This window comes from Schistocerca gregaria, chromosome 6 (assembly GCF_023897955.1).
Source record: "Schistocerca gregaria isolate iqSchGreg1 chromosome 6, iqSchGreg1.2, whole genome shotgun sequence".
NCBI lineage: Eukaryota > Metazoa > Arthropoda > Insecta > Orthoptera > Acrididae > Schistocerca > Schistocerca gregaria.
Window position 1 is genome coordinate 16,197,376 of NC_064925.1, and position 15,625 is coordinate 16,213,000.

The 15,625-nt window shown below is 45.8% G+C and overlaps 4 non-coding genes across 4 annotated transcripts; all 4 read right to left on the minus strand.

The window, feature by feature from the left end:
• Nucleotides 1–270: 270 nt before the first annotated feature.
• On the minus strand, nt 271–342 carry Trnai-aau (transfer RNA isoleucine (anticodon AAU)). Its single transcript has one exon. It is a non-coding gene; the product is annotated as a tRNA-Ile (tRNA).
• Nucleotides 343–1,786: 1,444 nt separating this feature from the next.
• Nucleotides 1,787–1,858, minus strand: Trnai-aau (transfer RNA isoleucine (anticodon AAU)). Its single transcript has one exon. It is a non-coding gene; the product is annotated as a tRNA-Ile (tRNA).
• Nucleotides 1,859–12,485: 10,627 nt separating this feature from the next.
• On the minus strand, nt 12,486–12,557 carry Trnai-aau (transfer RNA isoleucine (anticodon AAU)). The gene has a single exon. It is a non-coding gene; the product is annotated as a tRNA-Ile (tRNA).
• Nucleotides 12,558–14,006: 1,449 nt separating this feature from the next.
• On the minus strand, nt 14,007–14,078 carry Trnai-aau (transfer RNA isoleucine (anticodon AAU)). The gene has a single exon. It is a non-coding gene; the product is annotated as a tRNA-Ile (tRNA).
• Nucleotides 14,079–15,625: the final 1,547 nt, after the last annotated feature.

Sequence of the window (15,625 nt, forward strand, 5' to 3'; positions counted from 1 at the left end):
GCGGCGGTGGCGGCGACGACGACGACGACGACGACGACGACGACGATCGCGAGAGACTCTGAGATATGTGAGAAATACATTTATAAAATGTAATTCAGACTGCCTCGTCCCACCTTATGCTGTACCGCTTTGGCAAATGCTTTATCTGCGCCATTCGCCTTAATCACATCTGGGAGTAAATCTTAAAAAAACGCCTGTCGCTAATTGTTCGTCATCACAGGTACTGTTTGCTATACGGCCACGACGCGCAACTGATTTCCAAAATTCATCTTTCTCCTGTGAGGATGGAACTTACGACCCCTGGTTTATTAGACCAGTGCTCTACCACTGAGCTAAAGAGACGCGGCATAGCGGTACTCTTGGGTACTTCGTCCTTACGGTCGTCTGCATCATCAGACTTTAGCTGACAACAATTCATATTATCGGCTAATATTTGCAGCTATGGCGACAAATTACTGCTTGGCTACACATCTGACACGTAACCGATGTGCTCTCCAAACCACAACACTTGCATTTCAGAACATGTCTTTTACACATGTCTACAAAATCACCTTCACCTTCAAATACAGTTTCCTTGCGACTGACAGAGACGTAGGCAAAGTTTAAAGTTGCTATTTCCATTAAATCTCGTTAATCAGAAAAACGGTAATTTACACCTGCAGCGGAACAAAATTCCGTTTCGCCCAGCGTCTGGCTCGAACCCACGACCCTGGGATTAAGTGTCTGACGCTCTACCGACTGAGATAGCCGGCTACCTCGGTGAATACTTGCCGGGTAGCACGTCACACAGTACTCGTTTGGGTTGGGTGGTCCCATACAGCATCTCTCCATGCTGCCTAATGTTTTCCTAACGTCACACTCGTCACGTACTTCACTTTTATGTCATAATCATTTCTGAGAGGCAAAGAAATTGCATGACAACAAGCAGAGCTAGTGGCGTCAAAATTAACACACATACTTTATGTGACTCAAAAGCCGAACGAGTTACTTTCCGACGTTGTTTTAGATGTGCAAGTGCCAGTCAAAACTCGCGGTGTCGGCACTCTGCCGACCATTTCGTTAGTTAACACCGGTCTTGCTGTGTGTGTTTCAAGCTCAAGAGCATCTCCAAGCAAAAAATGGTCAACAGCAACATTCAGACGGTTTCGTACTGCTGAATTGCTACATTAAAACGGTATGTTTCTTTTTCAGAACTGGAAAAACACAAGCGTGACAGCATTCGAACCTGTAATCTTCAGATACGAAGTCCGACGCCTTATCCATTAGACCACACGGTCACTGACGATCAACATTTACATGTATACGACTCATCTCGAAACGCTCACACCCCTGAGGATTTGTGTTTTCGTTCTACACAGCCGCTGCCCCTTGCTCTTTCCCACCCATTCGTTACATTCAACCTCTGACGAGACCGACCAAATATAGACTGAGAAACAAGACCACACAATTTGTGCATTCGGAATCGAAGGCAGGTCGTCCCTCGCCGCATTTGCTACGATGGCCATTTCCTACTTCTGCAGAAGCGGCGGCGGCGACGACGACGACGACGACGACGACGAAGATCGCGAGAGACTCTGAGATATGTGAGAAATACATCTATAAAATGTAATTCAGACTGCCTCGTCCCACCTTATGCTGTACCGCTTTGGCAAATGCTTTATCTGCGCCATTCGCCTTAATCACATCTGAGAGTAAATCTTAAAAAAACGCCTGTCGTTAATTGTTCGTCATCACAGGTACTGTTTGCTATACGGCCACGACGCGCAACTGATTTCCAAAATCCATCTTTCTCCTGTGAGGATGGAACTTACGACCCCTGGTTTATTAGACCAGTGCTCTACCACTGAGCTAAAGAGACGCGGCATAGCGGTACTCTTGGGTACTTCGTCCTTACGGTCGTCTGCATCATCAGACTTTAGCTGACAACAATTCATATTATCGGCTAATATTTGCAGCTATGGCGACAAATTACTGCTTGGCTACACATCTGACACGTAACCGATGTGCTCTCCAAACCACAACACTTGCATTTCAGAACATGTCTTTTACACATGTCTACAAAATCACCTTCACCTTCAAATACAGTTTCCTGCGACTGACAGAGACGTAGGCAAAGTTTAAAGTTGCTATTTCCATTAAATCTCGTTAATCAGAAAAACGGTAATTTACACCTGCAGCGGAACAAAATTCCGTTTCGCCCAGCGTCTGGCTCGAACCCACGACCCTGGGATTAAGTGTCTGACGCTCTACCGACTGAGATAGCCGGCTACCTCGGTGAATATTTGCCGGGTAGCACGTCACACAGTACTCGTTTGGGTTGGGTGGTCCCATACAGCATCTCTCCATGCTGCCTAATGTTTTCCTAACGTCACACTCGTCACGCACTTCACTTTTATGTCATAATCATTTCTGAGAGGCAAAGAAATTGCATGACAACAAGCAGAGCTAGTGGCGTCAAAATTAACACACATACTTTATGTGACTCAAAAGCCGAACGAGTTACTTTCCGACGTTGTTTTAGATGTGCAAGTGCCAGTCAAAACTCGCGGTGTCGGCACTCTGCCGACCATTTCGCTAGTTAACACCGGTCTTGCTGTGTGTGTTTCAAGCTCAAGAGCATCTCCAAGCAAAAAATGGTCAACAGCAACATTCAGACGGTTTCGTACTGCTCAATTGCTACATTAAAACGGTATGTTTCTTTTTCAGAACTGGAAAAACACAACCGTGACAGCATTCGAACCTGTAATCTTCAGAGCCGAAGTCCGACGCCTTATCCATTAGGCCACACGGTCACTGACGACCAACATTTACATGTATACGACTCATCTCGAAACGCTCACACCCCTGAGGATTTGTGTTTTCGTTCTACACAGCCGCTGCCCCTTGCTCTTTCCCACTTATTCGTTACATTCAACCTCTGACGAGACCGACCAAATATAGACTGAGAAACAAGACCACACACTTTGTGCATTCGAAATCGAAGGCAGGGCGTCCCTCGCCGCATTTGCTACGATGGCCATTTGCTACTTCTGCAGAAGCGGCGGTGGCGGCGACGACGACGACGACGACGACGACGACGACGACGACGACGATCGCGAGAGACTCTGAGATATGTGAGAAATACATCTATAAAATGTAATTCAGACTGCCTCGTCCCACCTTATGCTGTACCGCTTTGGCAAATGCTTTATCTGCGCCATTCGCCTTAATCACATCTGAGAGTAAATCTTAAAAAAACGCCTGTCGCTAATTGTTCGTCATCACAGGTACTGTTTGCTATACGGCCACGACGCGCAACTGATTTCCAAAATCCATCTTTCTCCTGTGAGGATGGAACTGACGACCCCTGGTTTATTAGACCAGTGCTCTACCACTGAGCTAAAGAGACGCGGCATAGCGGTACTCTTGGGTACTTCGTCCTTACGGTCGTCTGCATCATCAGACTTTAGCTGACAACAATTCATATTATCGGCTAATATTTGCAGCTATGGCGACAAATTACTGCTTGGCTACACATCTGACACGTAACCGATGTGCTCTCCAAACCACAACACTTGCATTTCAGAACATGTCTTTTACACATGTCTACAAAATCACCTTCACCTTCAAATACAGTTTCCTGCGACTGACAGAGACGTAGGCAAAGTTTAAAGTTGCTATTTCCATTAAATCTCGTTAATCAGAAAAACGGTAATTTACACCTGCAGCGGAACAAAATTCCGTTTCGCCCAGCGTCTGGCTCGAACCCACGACCCTGGGATTAAGTGTCTGACGCTCTACCGACTGAGATAGCCGGCTACCTCGGTGAATATTTGCCGGGTAGCACGTCACACAGTACTCGTTTGGGTTGGGTGGTCCCATACAGCATCTCTCCATGCTGCCTAATGTTTTCCTAACGTCACACTCGTCACGCACTTCACTTTTATGTCATAATCATTTCTGAGAGGCAAAGAAATTGCATGACAACAAGCAGAGCTAGTGGCGTCAAAATTAACACACATACTTTATGTGACTCAAAAGCCGAACGAGTTACTTTCCGACGTTGTTTTAGATGTGCAAGTGCCAGTCAAAACTCGCGGTGTCGGCACTCTGCCGACCATTTCGCTAGTTAACACCGGTCTCGCTGTGTGTGTTTCAAGCTCAAGAGCATCTCCAAGCAAAAAATGGTCAACAGCAACATTCAGACGGTTTCGTACTGCTCAATTGCTACATTAAAACGGTATGTTTCTTTTTCAGAACTGGAAAAACACAAGCGTGACAGCATTCGAACCTGTAATCTTCAGAGCCGAAGTCCGACGCCTTATCCATTAGGCCACACGGTCACTGACGACCAACATTTACATGTATACGACTCATCTCGAAACGCTCACACCCCTGAGGATTTGTGTTTTCGTTCTACACAGCCGCTGCCCCTTGCTCTTTCCCACTTATTCGTTACATTCAACCTCTGACGGGACCGACCAAATATAGACTGAGAAACAAGACCACACACTTTGTGCATTCGGAATCGAAGGCAGGGCGTCCCTCGCCGCATTTGCTACGATGGCCATTTGCTACTTCTGCAGAAGCGGCGGTGGCGGCGACTACGACGACGACGACGACGACGACGACGACGACGACGATCGCGAGAGACTCTGAGATATGTGAGAAATACATCTATAAAATGTAATTCAGACTGCCTCGTCCCACCTTATGCTGTACCGCTTTGGCAAATGCTTTATCTGCGCCATTCGCCTTAATCACATCTGAGAGTAAATCTTAAAAAAACGCCTGTCGCTAATTGTTCGTCATCACAGGTACTGTTTGCTATACGGCCACCACGCGCAACTGATTTCCAAAATTCATCTTTCTCCTGTGAGGATGGAACTTACGACCCCTGGTTTATTAGACCAGTGCTCTACCACTGAGCTAAAGAGGCGCGGCCTAGCGGTACTCTTGGGTACTTCGTCCTTACGGTCGTCTGCATCATCAGACTTTAGCTGACAACAATTCATATTATCGGCTAATATTTGCAGCTATGGCGACAAATTACTGCTTGGCTACACATCTGACACGTAACCGATGTGCTCTCCAAACCACAACACTTGCATTTCAGAACATGTCTTTTACACATGTCTACAAAATCACCTTCACCTTCAAATACAGTTTCCTTGCGACTGACAGAGACGTAGGCAAAGTTTAAAGTTGCTATTTCCATTAAATCTCGTTAATCAGAAAAACGGTAATTCACACCTGCAGCGGAACAAAATTCCGTTTCGCCCAGCGTCTGGCTCGAACCCACGACCCTGGGATTAAGTGTCTGACGCTCTACCGACTGAGATAGCCGGCTACCTCGGTGAATACTTGCCGGGTAGCACGTCACACAGTACTCGTTTGGGTTGGGTGGTCCCATACAGCATCTCTCCATGCTGCCTAATGTTTTCCTAACGTCACACTCGTCACGTACTTCACTTTTATGTCATAATCATTTCTGAGAGGCAAAGAAATTGCATGACAACAAGCAGAGCTAGTGGCGTCAAAATTAACACACATACTTTATGTGACTCAAAAGCCGAACGAGTTACTTTCCGACGTTGTTTTAGATGTGCAAGTGCCAGTCAAAACTCGCGGTGTCGGCACTCTGCCGACCATTTCGTTAGTTAACACCGGTCTTGCTGTGTGTGTTTCAAGCTCAAGAGCATCTCCAAGCAAAAAATGGTCAACAGCAACATTCAGACGGTTTCGTACTGCTCAATTGCTACATTAAAACGGTATGTTTCTTTTTCAGAACTGGAAAAACACAAGCGTGACAGCATTCGAACCTGTAATCTTCAGATACGAAGTCCGACGCCTTATCCATTAGACCACACGGTCACTGACGATCAACATTTACATGTATACGACTCATCTCGAAACGCTCACACCCCTGAGGATTTGTGTTTTCGTTCTACACAGCCGCTGCCCCTTGCTCTTTCCCACTTATTCGTTACATTCAACCTCTGACGAGACCGACCAAATATAGACTGAGAAACAAGACCACACACTTTGTGCATTCGGAATCGAAGGCAGGGCGTCCCTCGCCGCATTTGCTACGATGGCCATTTGCTACTTCTGCAGAAGCGGCGGCGGCGACGACGACGACGACGACGACGACGACGACGACGACGACGACGAAGATCGCGAGAGGCTCTGAGATATGTGAGAAATACATCTATAAAATGTAATTCAGACTGCCACGTCCCACCTTATGCTGTACCGCTTTGGCAAATGCTTTATCTGCGCCATTCGCCTTAATCACATCTGACAGTAAATCTTAAAAAAACGCCTGTCGCTAATTGTTCGTCATCACAGGTACTGTTTGCTATACGGCCACGACGCGCAACTGATTTCCAAAATTCATTTTTCTCCTGTGATGATGGAACTTACGACCCCTGGTTTATTAGACCAGTGCTCTACCACTGAGCTAAAGAGGCGCGGCCTAGCGGTACTCTTGGGTACTTCGTCCTTACGGTCGTCTGCATCATCAGACTTCAGCTGACAACAATTCATATTATCGGCTAATATTTGCAGCTATGGCGACAAATTACTGCTTGGCTACACATCTGACACGTAACCGATGTGCTCTCCAAACCACAACACTTGCATTTCAGAACATGTCTTTTACACATGTCTACAAAATCACCTTCACCTTCAAATACAGTTTCCTTGCGACTGACAGAGACGTAGGCAAAGTTTAAAGTTGCTATTTCCATTAAATCTCGTTAATCAGAAAAACGGTAATTCACACCTGCAGCGGAACAAAATTCCGTTTCGCCCAGCGTCTGGCTCGAACCCACGCCGGTGGGATTAAGTGTCTGACGCTCTACCGACTGAGATAGCCGGCTACCTCGGTGAATACTTGCCGGGTAGCACGTCACACAGTACTCGTTTGGGTTGGGTGGTCCCATACAGCATCTCTCCATGCTGCCTAATGTTTTCCTAACGTCACACTCGTCACGCACTTCACTTTTATGTCATAATCATTTCTGAGAGGCAAAGAAATTGCATGACAACAAGCAGAGCTAGTGGCGTCAAAATTAACACACATACTTTATGTGACCCAAAAGCCGAACGAGTTACTTTCCGACGTTGTTTTAGATGTGCAAGTGCCAGTCAAAACTCGCGGTGTCGGCACTCTGCCGACCATTTCGCTAGTTAACACCGGTCTTGCTGTGTGTGTTTCAAGCTCAAGAGCATCTCCAAGCAAAAAATGGTCAACAGCAACATTCAGACGGTTTCGTACTGCTCAATTGCTACATTAAAACGGTATGTTTCTTTTTCAGAACTGGAAAAACACAACCGTGACAGCATTCGAACCTGTAATCTTCAGATACGAAGTCCGACACCTTATCCATTAGACCACACGGTCACTGACGATCAACATTTACATGTATACGACTCATCTCGAAACGCTCACACCCCTGAGGATTTGTGTTTTCGTTCTACACAGCCGCTGCCCCTTGCTCTTTCCCACCCATTCGTTACATTCAACCTCTGACGAGACCGACCAAATATAGACTGAGAAACAAAACCACACAATTTGTGCATTCGGAATCGAAGGCAGGCCGTCCCTCGCCGCATTTGCTACGATGGCCATTTGCTACTTCTGCAGAAGCGGCGGCGGCGGCGACGACGACGACGACGACGACGACGACGACGACGACGACGACGAAGATCGCGAGAGACTCTGAGATATGTGAGAAATACATCTATAAAATGTAATTCAGACTGCCTCGTCCCACCTTATGCTGTACCGCTTTGGCAAATGCTTTATCTGCGCCATTCGCCTTAATCACATCTGACAGTAAATCTTAAAAAAACGCCTGTCGCTAATTGTTCGTCATCACAGGTACTGTTTGCTATACGGCCACGACGCGCAACTGATTTCCAAAATTCATCTTTCTCCTGTGAGGATGGAACTTACGACCCCTGGTTTATTAGACCAGTGCTCTACCACTGAGCTAAAGAGGCGCGGCCTAGAGGTACTTTTGGGTACTTCGTCCTTACGGTCGTCTGCATCATCAGACTTTAGCTGACAACAATTCATATTATCGGCTAATATTTGCAGCTATGGCGACAAATTACTGCTTGGCTACACATCTGACACGTAACCGATGTGCTCTCCAAACCACAACACTTGCATTTCAGAACATGTCTTTTACACATGTCTACAAAATCACCTTCACCTTCAAATACAGTTTCCTTGCGACTGACAGAGACGTAGGCAAAGTTTAAAGTTGCTATTTCCATTAAATCTCGTTAATCAGAAAAACGGTAATTTACACCTGCAGCGGAACAAAATTCCGTTTCGCCCAGCGTCTGGCTCGAACCCACGACCCTGGGATTAAGTGTCTGACGCTCTACCGACTGAGATAGCCGGCTACCTCGGTGAATACTTGCCGGGTAGCACGTCACACAGTACTCGTTTGGGTTGGGTGGTCCCATACAGCATCTCTCCATGCTGCCTAATGTTTTCCTAACGTCACACTCGTCACGTACTTCACTTTTATGTCATAATCATTTCTGAGAGGCAAAGAAATTGCATGACAACAAGCAGAGCTAGTGGCGTCAAAATTAACACACATACTTTATGTGACTCAAAAGCCGAACGAGTTACTTTCCGACGTTGTTTTAGATGTGCAAGTGCCAGTCAAAACTCGCGGTGTCGGCACTCTGCCGACCATTTCGTTAGTTAACACCGGTCTTGCTGTGTGTGTTTCAAGCTCAAGAGCATCTCCAAGCAAAAAATGGTCAACAGCAACATTCAGACGGTTTCGTACTGCTCAATTGCTACATTAAAACGGTATGTTTCTTTTTCAGAACTGGAAAAACACAAGCGTGACAGCATTCGAACCTGTAATCTTCAGATACGAAGTCCGACGCCTTATCCATTAGACCACACGGTCACTGACGATCAACATTTACATGTATACGACTCATCTCGAAACGCTCACACCCCTGAGGATTTGTGTTTTCGTTCTACACAGCCGCTGCCCCTTGCTCTTTCCCACCCATTCGTTACATTCAACCTCTGACGAGACCGACCAAATATAGACTGAGAAACAAGACCACACAATTTGTGCATTCGGAATCGAAGGCAGGTCGTCCCTCGCCGCATTTGCTACGATGGCCATTTGCTACTTCTGCAGAAGCGGCGGTGGCGGCGACGACGACGACGACGACGACGACGACGACGACGACGACGATCGCGAGAGACTCTGAGATATGTGAGAAATACATCTATAAAATGTAATTCAGACTGCCTCGTCCCACCTTATGCTGTACCGCTTTGGCAAATGCTTTATCTGCGCCATTCGCCTTAATCACATCTGAGAGTAAATCTTAAAAAAACGCCTGTCGCTAATTGTTCGTCATCACAGGTACTGTTTGCTATACGGCCACGACGCGCAACTGATTTCCAAAATCCATCTTTCTCCTGTGAGGATGGAACTGACGACCCCTGGTTTATTAGACCAGTGCTCTACCACTGAGCTAAAGAGACGCGGCATAGCGGTACTCTTGGGTACTTCGTCCTTACGGTCGTCTGCATCATCAGACTTTAGCTGACAACAATTCATATTATCGGCTAATATTTGCAGCTATGGCGACAAATTACTGCTTGGCTACACATCTGACACGTAACCGATGTGCTCTCCAAACCACAACACTTGCATTTCAGAACATGTCTTTTACACATGTCTACAAAATCACCTTCACCTTCAAATACAGTTTCCTGCGACTGACAGAGACGTAGGCAAAGTTTAAAGTTGCTATTTCCATTAAATCTCGTTAATCAGAAAAACGGTAATTTACACCTGCAGCGGAACAAAATTCCGTTTCGCCCAGCGTCTGGCTCGAACCCACGACCCTGGGATTAAGTGTCTGACGCTCTACCGACTGAGATAGCCGGCTACCTCGGTGAATATTTGCCGGGTAGCACGTCACACAGTACTCGTTTGGGTTGGGTGGTCCCATACAGCATCTCTCCATGCTGCCTAATGTTTTCCTAACGTCACACTCGTCACGCACTTCACTTTTATGTCATAATCATTTCTGAGAGGCAAAGAAATTGCATGACAACAAGCAGAGCTAGTGGCGTCAAAATTAACACACATACTTTATGTGACTCAAAAGCCGAACGAGTTACTTTCCGACGTTGTTTTAGATGTGCAAGTGCCAGTCAAAACTCGCGGTGTCGGCACTCTGCCGACCATTTCGCTAGTTAACACCGGTCTCGCTGTGTGTGTTTCAAGCTCAAGAGCATCTCCAAGCAAAAAATGGTCAACAGCAACATTCAGACGGTTTCGTACTGCTCAATTGCTACATTAAAACGGTATGTTTCTTTTTCAGAACTGGAAAAACACAAGCGTGACAGCATTCGAACCTGTAATCTTCAGAGCCGAAGTCCGACGCCTTATCCATTAGGCCACACGGTCACTGACGAGCAACATTTACATGTATACGACTCATCTCGAAACGCTCACACCCCTGAGGATTTGTGTTTTCGTTCTACACAGCCGCTGCCCCTTGCTCTTTCCCACTTATTCGTTACATTCAACCTCTGACGGGACCGACCAAATATAGACTGAGAAACAAGACCACACACTTTGTGCATTCGGAATCGAAGGCAGGGCGTCCCTCGCCGCATTTGCTACGATGGCCATTTGCTACTTCTGCAGAAGCGGCGGTGGCGGCGACTACGACGACGACGACGACGACGACGACGATCGCGAGAGACTCTGAGATATGTGAGAAATACATCTATAAAATGTAATTCAGACTGCCTCGTCCCACCTTATGCTGTACCGCTTTGGCAAATGCTTTATCTGCGCCATTCGCCTTAATCACATCTGAGAGTAAATCTTAAAAAAACGCCTGTCGCTAATTGTTCGTCATCACAGGTACTGTTTGCTATACGGCCACCACGCGCAACTGATTTCCAAAATTCATCTTTCTCCTGTGAGGATGGAACTTACGACCCCTGGTTTATTAGACCAGTGCTCTACCACTGAGCTATAGAGGCGCGGCCTAGCGGTACTCTTGGGTACTTCGTCCTTACGGTCGTCTGCATCATCAGACTTTAGCTGACAACAATTCATATTATCGGCTAATATTTGCAGCTATGGCGACAAATTACTGCTTGGCTACACATCTGACACGTAACCGATGTGCTCTCCAAACCACAACACTTGCATTTCAGAACATGTCTTTTACACATGTCTACAAAATCACCTTCACCTTCAAATACAGTTTCCTTGCGACTGACAGAGACGTAGGCAAAGTTTAAAGTTGCTATTTCCATTAAATCTCGTTAATCAGAAAAACGGTAATTTACACCTGCAGCGGAACAAAATTCCGTTTCGCCCAGCGTCTGGCTCGAACCCACGACCCTGGGATTAAGTGTCTGACGCTCTACCGACTGAGATAGCCGGCTACCTCGGTGAATACTTGCCGGGTAGCACGTCACACAGTACTCGTTTGGGTTGGGTGGTCCCATACAGAATCTCTCCATGCTGCCTAATGTTTTCCTAACGTCACACTCGTCACGTACTTCACTTTTATGTCATAATCATTTCTGAGAGGCAAAGAAATTGCATGACAACAAGCAGAGCTAGTGGCGTCAAAATTAACACACATACTTTATGTGACTCAAAAGCCGAACGAGTTACTTTCTGACGTTGTTTTAGATGTGCAAGTGCCAGTCAAAACTCGCGGTGTCGGCACTCTGCCGACCATTTCGTTAGTTAACACCGGTCTTGCTGTGTGTGTTTCAAGCTCAAGAGCATCTCCAAGCAAAAAATGGTCAACAGCAACATTCAGACGGTTTCGTACTGCTCAATTGCTACATTAAAACGGTATGTTTCTTTTTCAGAACTGGAAAAACACAAGCGTGACAGCATTCGAACCTGTAATCTTCAGATACGAAGTCCGACGCCTTATCCATTAGACCACACGGTCACTGACGATCAACATTTACATGTATACGACTCATCTCGAAACGCTCACACCCCTGAGGATTTGTGTTTTCGTTCTACACAGCCGCTGCCCCTTGCTCTTTCCCACTTATTCGTTACATTCAACCTCTGACGACACCGACCAAATATAGACTGAGAAACAAGACCACACAATTTGTGCATTCGGAATCGAAGGCAGGTCGTCCCTCGCCGCATTTGCTACGATGGCCATTTGCTACTTCTGCAGAAGCGGCGGCGGCGACGACGACGACGACGACGACGACGAAGATCGCGAGAGACTCTGAGATATGTGAGAAATACATCTATAAAATGTAATTCAGACTGCCTCGTCCCACCTTATGCTGTACCGCTTTGGCAAATGCTTTATCTGCGCCATTCGCCTTAATCACATCTGAGAGTAAATCTTAAAAAAACGCCTGTCGCTAATTGTTCGTCATCACAGGTACTGTTTGCTATATGGCCACGACGCGCAACTGATTTCCAAAATCAATCTTTCTCCTGTGAGGATGGAACTTACGACCCCTGGTTTATTAGACCAGTGCTCTACCACTGAGCTAAAGAGACGCGGCATAGCGGTACTCTTGGGTACTTCGTCCTTACGGTCGTCTGCATCATCAGACTTTAGCTGACAACAATTCATATTATCGGCTAATATTTGCAGCTATGGCGACAAATTACTGCTTGGCTACACATCTGACACGTAATCGATGTGCTCTCCAAACCACAACACTTGCATTTCAGAACATGTCTTTTACACATGTCTACAAAATCACCTTCACCTTCAAATACAGTTTCCTGCGACTGACAGAGACGTAGGCAAAGTTTAAAGTTGCTATTTCCATTAAATCTCGTTAATCAGAAAAACGGTAATTTACACCTGCAGCGGAACAAAGTTCCGTTTCGCCCAGCGTCTGGCTCGAACCCACGACCCTGGGATTAAGTGTCTGACGCTCTACCGACTGAGATAGCCGGCTACCTCGGTGAATATTTGCCGGGTAGCACGTCACACAGTACTCGTTTGGGTTGGGTGGTCCCATACAGCATCTCTCCATGCTGCCTAATGTTTTCCTAACGTCACACTCGTCACGCACTTCACTTTTATGTCATAATCATTTCTGAGAGGCAAAGAAAATGCATGACAACAAGCAGAGCTAGTGGCGTCAAAATTAACACACATACTTTATGTGACTCAAAAGCCGAACGAGTTACTTTCCGACGTTGTTTTAGATGTGCAAGTGCCAGTCAAAACTCGCGGTGTCGGCACTCTGCCGACCATTTCGCTAGTTAACACCGGTCTTGCTGTGTGTGTTTCAAGCTCAAGAGCATCTCCAAGCAAAAAATGGTCAACAGCAACATTCAGACGGTTTCGTACTGCTCAATTGCTACATTAAAACGGTATGTTTCTTTTTCAGAACTGGAAAAACACAAGCGTGACAGCATTCGAACCTGTAATCTTCAGATACGAAGTCCGACGCCTTATCCATTAGGCCACACGGTCACTGACGACCAACATTTACATGTATACGACTCATCTCGAAACGCTCACACCCCTGAGGATTTGTGTTTTCGTTCTACACAGCCGCTGCCCCTTGCTCTTTCCCACTTATTCGTTACATTCAACCTCTGACGAGACCGACCAAATATAGACTGAGAAACAAGACCACACACTTTGTGCATTCGGAATCGAAGGCAGGGCGTCCCTCGCCGCATTTGCTACGATGGCCATTTGCTACTTCTGCAGAAGCGGCGGTGGCGGCGACGACGACGACGACGACGACGACGACGACGATCGCGAGAGACTCTGAGATATGTGAGAAATACATCTATAAAATGTAATTCAGACTGCCTCGTCCCACCTTATGCTGTACCGCTTTGGCAAATGCTTTATCTGCGCCATTCGCCTTAATCACATCTGAGAGTAAATCTTAAAAAAACGCCTGTCGCTAATTGTTCGTCATCACAGGTACTGTTTGCTATACGGCCACGACGCGCAACTGATTTCCAAAATTCATCTTTCTCTTGTGAGGATGGAACTTACGACCCCTGGTTTATTAGACCAGTGCTCTACCACTGAGCTAAAGAGGCGCGGCCTAGCGGTACCCTTGGGTACTTCGTCCTTACGGTCGTCTGCATCATCAGACTTTAGCTGACAACAATTCATATTATCGGCTAATATTTGCAGCTATGGCGACAAATTACTGCTTGGCTACACATCTGACACGTAACCGATGTGCTCTCCAAACCACAACACTTGCATTTCAGAACATGTCTTTTACACATGTCTACAAAATCACCTTCACCTTCAAATACAGTTTCCTTGCGACTGACAGAGACGTAGGCAAAGTTTAAAGTTGCTATTTCCATTAAATCTCGTTAATCAGAAAAACGGTAATTTACACCTGCAGCGGAACAAAATTCCGTTTCGCCCAGCGTCTGGCTCGAACCCACGACCCTGGGATTAAGTGTCTGACGCTCTACCGACTGAGATAGCCGGCTACCTCGGTGAATACTTGCCGGGTAGCACGTCACACAGTACTCGTTTGGGTTGGGTGGTCCCATACAGCATCTCTCCATGCTGCCTAATGTTTTCCTAACGTCACACTCGTCACGTACTTCACTTTTATGTCATAATCATTTCTGAGAGGCAAAGAAATTGCATGACAACAAGCAGAGCTAGTGGCGTCAAAATTAACACACATACTTTATGTGACTCAAAAGCCGAACGAGTTACTTTCCGACGTTGTTTTAGATGTGCAAGTGCCAGTCAAAACTCGCGGTGTCGGCACTCTGCCGACCATTTCGCTAGTTAACACCGGTCTTGCTGTGTGTGTTTCAAGCTCAAGAGCATCTCCAAGCAAAAAATGGTCAACAGCAACATTCAGACGGTTTCGTACTGCTCAATTGCTACATTAAAACGGTATGTTTCTTTTTCAGAACTGGAAAAACACAAGCGTGACAGCATTCGAACCTGTAATCTTCAGAGCCGAAGTCCGACGCCTTATCCATTTTTTTTTTTTTTTTTTTTTTTTTTTTTTTTTTTGTAAGGAACTTGGCAGCATGAGGCAGGCGGAGGCAAAGCGGGCAGGGGTCAAAATCGCGAGGCCTGGCCGCGATGTCTCCACCCAGTCCTGTTGCTGAGGCGTGTCTTTATCATAGTTTTCAATAAGAAATTTTACATCTTGTGTATACGTAGATATATGCTGTTTTGCCTTCGAAATCCTGAACCAAAAGATGCTTCATTTGGAACAAAAAATTTATGTCATGCCGAGGCAATAGAGATTGAAGGTTATAGCTTTAGTGCTTTTTTTTTTTTTTTTTTTTTTTTTTTTTTCTCATCCACTGCTTCTCGGCAACCTAGCATACTTCTTTGTAATATATAATAAAGTTGTAGGAAGTAGTGGACCCTGAACCTGTATATTATTTTTTTTAATTTCTGTTTAGTTTTTTTATTGTTATTATTATTATTTTTGTTTGTTTGTTATTTTTTTATTGTAAAAGAAAAATCTTCATGGAATGTGAAGAAGGAATTTTATGTTAAGGCACTAATTCCATAGCCTCCTTTCCTTCTTGAGATTAATAATAATAATAAAAAAGTATGTTCCCTTCCATTGAAACAAATGAGACTTCCTTCT